The sequence below is a fragment of the Vicia villosa genome, unplaced genomic scaffold (assembly GCF_029867415.1).
Source record: "Vicia villosa cultivar HV-30 ecotype Madison, WI unplaced genomic scaffold, Vvil1.0 ctg.006018F_1_1, whole genome shotgun sequence".
In the NCBI taxonomy this organism is placed as follows: Eukaryota; Viridiplantae; Streptophyta; class Magnoliopsida; order Fabales; family Fabaceae; genus Vicia; species Vicia villosa.
Genome location: NW_026706715.1, coordinates 23,939 through 28,732, shown reverse-complemented (window position 1 = coordinate 28,732; position 4,794 = coordinate 23,939).

The window sequence follows — 4,794 nt, the reverse complement described above, 5'->3', positions numbered from 1 at the left end:
GTTGAGTACCTATATTCATAGCCTTTAATCTCTTTTCTACCTCTGCAGCTATCGCATCTTCAACCCGGATTTTTGAAGTTTCCAGTTTAAGATCAATGATTCCTTCCGGTTTGCTAGCACACCTGTCATACAACTCCAATAGCTTCAATGATTTTGATGATGCCGGAGGCTGTTGTGAAATTTGTTGAGCCTCCAGCTGCTGTATCAATCAACTGCTTTGTTGTCATTCTGAGCGCATTGACAAATACTTGCATCTGTTCAGTCTTGTCCATATTATGAGTGGGACATGCTACTAGAGTTCTTTTGAATCTTTTGTAAGCATCTCCTAATGGCTCACCCTCCTTCTGCTTGAAGTTCAAGATATCATACCTTTTCCTTATAAATACAGATGCGGGAAAATACTCATTCAAGAAAGCCTTCTCCATCTCTTCCCATGACGTGATACTACCTGCTGGAAGAGAATAGAACCACTCTTCTGCTTCTTCGGCTAATGTGAACGGGAACATTCTCAGTTTCTTTGCCTCTTCTGTATGCCCTTCAATTTTTAGAGTGTACTCATGGTCATAAATCTCTGTAGGTGCTTGTTTGCATCTTCATTAACCTTTCCGGTGAAAGGTTTTCGTTCCAGCTGATTTATTGTGCTTGGATGCAATTGAAAATTGGCCGCATTTACCGGTTGGTTGACAATTGTTAGTCTACCACCCGGTGTGTTCGTAGCACCATAGTCTCCGAGAAGCCTCTCAGGAGGAGGAGGATTTTCACCCATGACTTCTTCTTCACTTTCAAAACCTGAACCTGAATGAACTGTAACAATTTCTTCTTCAGATTCCCGCTTAGCCGACCGAGCTTGTCTACGCCTTGCGTGCAAAGTTCTTTCAATTTCTGCGTCAAAAAGAAATTCAGCTAAGGCCTTACCTCGCATACACAGATTAGACAAATATAATAATTAGAAAGAAAAAAAAAGAAAAGAAAAAAAGTGTAGAAAATAAAATTTTAGTCGCAGAGCAACAAAATTTCAATTGAACTTAAGTTAAAAATCTGTATTTTGGCAATCCCCGGCAACGGCGCCAAAAACTTGATCGGAAAAATAGCAAGTGTACTATTTTTGCCTCTGTAGTAATAATAGGGGAAATTCCCCGAATGTCGATCTCAAGGACTGCGTAGGTGATCAGTGGTTTTTACACGTTTATTTACTGTTGATTTTAGTCGTCTTTGCTTTATATTATCAAGTGTTTTACTTCATTCTTCTGCATTTTATGCTTTGGTTGTGTATTTTACTGTTTGCAGGCTCAAAGGAATAAATCGAGACAAATCAATGCGAAAAAGTACAAAAAGGGGAGTTTCGAAGGAAGTGGAAAATCAAGCGACATTAGGTCTGACACGACCACCCGTGTCACCTGAAACTGGCAGTGTTAGAATGAAGCGTGGCCAAGAAAATGCAAAAGAGATGAAATTCACGGGGCTGACACGGCTCGTGTTAGCAAGTGTGAGATCTAGAAATTTTCAGCATGTTTCTCACCGTGACAGGCGTGTAGTATTTTGATCATAACTGGAGCTTCGTAACTCGGAATGACGCGGTTCCGGTGGCAAAATTTCGCTAACGAAAAGGGCTACAACTTTCATGAAGAACGCAAATCCAAATTCTGAAGTTAAGGACCAACACGGCCCGTGTTACCTAACACGGCCACCCGTGTCAGCAGTGCTGAGTGTAATTTTGAAAAATTAAGTTCAGGAGGCCAACACGGCCACCCGTGTTGCCTGACACGGCCAGTGTTGGCTAAAACGCTGATTTTGCTGATTTTTGTGATTTTTTATTAAGTGTTGACCCAAGGGGCATTTTGGGTACTTCCAACCAACCTAAGTGAGTCTGCACTATTTAGAAGAGTTTTAACGATGAATTAGAGGACTTTTTGGCTAGGAGAAGACACGATTGAAGATTGGAGAAAACAAGGGTTTGGGAGAGAAGAAGGTCTTCATGAACGGAAGCGATTGAAGATCAACTTTCATCTCAATTCTTGTAATGTATCTATTTTATAATTTGTTTTCTTTGAACAATATGAGTAATTAAACCCTAATGCTAGGGGGTGTCCCTGATTTGACTCTGTAATGATTTTGAATTCCTGAGTTCATCAATAGATTTGTTTTCTTATTTAATTTAATTGTACAAGGTTTTTATGCTTTCTTTGTCGGACCAACAAGATTGATTTACGGTTAACAACCAGCTGGACAGCGGTTGTTAAGGTTTTTGTACGATTAGACTATAGTAGATATCACCTAGGACTAGGGATACCCTATAGTTACCGATTAAATCTTGATAACATAAAGGCATGATTTCATCATAATTCTCTAAGGACTTAGGATTTAGGATGAATGTTCAAAGGTTTTCCCGCTAAGGAATTAGGGGAAAATATCCTAAAGGGATGGTAATTGAATACTATGAACTTGTTGAGGAGATCTAAATCCAAGGTTATTACAGGAACAATCACACACTTTACCCTAGCATAATACTCATATTTGTCAAAAAGCCAATTTACTTTTCTGCTTATTTTAATTATTATTTAGTCACAATTTGCAAGCACAACCCCAACATTAGTTTTTGTTTAATTGAACCACTATTGAAACTCGATATTAACGTGCAGTCCTTGAGATCGACATTCGGGGAATTTCCCTATTATTACTACAGAGGCAAAATAGTACACTTGCTATTTTACCAATCAAGTTTTTGGCGCCGTTGCCGGGGACTGCCAAAATATAGAGTTTTGATTTTAGTTCAATTGAAATTTTGTTGCTCGTCAACTAAAAATTTGTTTTTGTTTTTGTTTATTTGAATTTGGTTTTATTATAAAAAAAGAAAAAAAAAGTCTGATTATTTTTGCTTCATGAATTCTTCTCTACTTTGCTACTAACAAATTGTCTGAGTTTTGTAGCTATGTATTGTTTTGATACATTGCCACCTGTATCTCCTGCATGTTGGTCGCCTGATTCAGGAGTAACCTTGGAAGAGGCGACTAAAATTTTTAAAGCATATAAGAGAGAGGTAAGAATCCTTATGAATGAATGTAAGGAAGCTAACTTTTATCCAGATAGGTTTATTTGGAGAAAGTTAGAGTTGGAAGAAGAATATGTGGAACCAGAAGAAAAATACATAACATCAGATGAAGAGGATGCAGTAAGAATAGAAGAATTTGAGGTAAAAAAGAAATGTGGGGAAGAAGAAATAAGGAAACTTGAAGATGACCGAGTTTTGGATAAAACCACAAATTTAACAATTTGTGAAGATGTGGACATCCAACAAGAAAATTTTCAACAACAGAGTATCCCCAAGAAATATTTTTATAACAAGGCAGATAAAAGACAAGAAATTGACAAAGTATTGGAAGAAATTTATGCCTTGTTCAATAAAATCAAGCTAAAGAGGATTTGGCAGTAACATCATCAATACTTTAAGTTCATGGGATTGCTACCAAACAAAAGAAAGAAAAAAGATGATGTGTTCTTTGTGTCATATATGCCACCCTAACAAGGGGAATGGACCGTCGAGCCATGCGACGTTAAACGAAGCGTTTTGTGGGAGGCAACCCACGCTTTTAATAACGTAATTTCTTTTTGTGTTTATTTTGTTTTTCAGGAAATAAAAGGGGCATTTCGGGTGAAAGCTAGAAAGCGTCAGCTGAAGTGCAGTACCCTCTGTGAGTCACCCCTCTCGGGCTTGTTCTTAAACATTGCAGACAATGTTTAGTTCAAGTTTGGGGGAGGATTTACTCTTGCATTTTTCTTTTATGTTGTTATTATGATGTGTAAACCCATACATTGAATTCTTCCCAAATTTGACCGAAATTTTTATTGTTCATAAGAGCTTCTGATCTAAATAGCAATCGGGAATAGTATATAGAGATGAAGGGATGGTTGGTTGAGCGCAGGAAGTTCGGAATAATGTGACAGAAAGGGGGTTTGTTTGAACACCCTTGGTTCCCTAAAAAGTGAGACGAGTCTAACGTGTAAATTTGTACCATAGTGCTTGAATCTTGAGAAGTACTCCTTGAGTAGTTTATTTTGACAGTCTGGCATAATTTAGATTCACATACATGTATGATTGGTTGAGAAACAAATAAAGTTGGCACCAGATGATGAAAAGGCGGTAAAAGGCAACCGGCTCGCTAAGCTGGGTAACCCTCACCCGGTTATTCAGCCCAAAGGAGGTTGATCCCCAAACGTCGTCCAAATAAGGACAATATATAACTGCAAAGTTTGAAAATTTCATCGGTAAATAAAAGTAGCAAATGCTGCTCATTTGGTGCCGGAAAAAAAATGAATTCTTGACTAGTCTTGTGTATGTGATGATCATCATAAATTCCCATTGCCTTAATTTGATTGTCCTAATGAAAAAGGAGGAAAATCGGAAAGAGACTTAAATACAAAGCATAGTTAGAGAGGTATCCTAAAGGGGAGCTCAGGGTTTAAATGTTCTTGCAGAAACTCTTCGCGTCATGTGAATGTCGGACTAACAGTCTCTTGATCAAAAGGAACAGAAATCTCACGTATGAGTATCGGTATGCTGTGATGTTCATTTCCTCTTGTAATTGTCGCTTGAGGTCAAGCAACGGTTTAAGTTTGGGGGAGTTTGATCAGTGTTTTTTACACGTTTATTTACTGTTGATTTTAGTCGTCTTTGCTTTATATTATCAAGTGTTTTACTTCATTCTTCTGCATTTTATGCTTTGGTTGTGTATTTTACTGTTTGCAGGCTCAAAGGAATAAATCGAGACAAATCAATGCGAAAAAGTACAAAAAGGG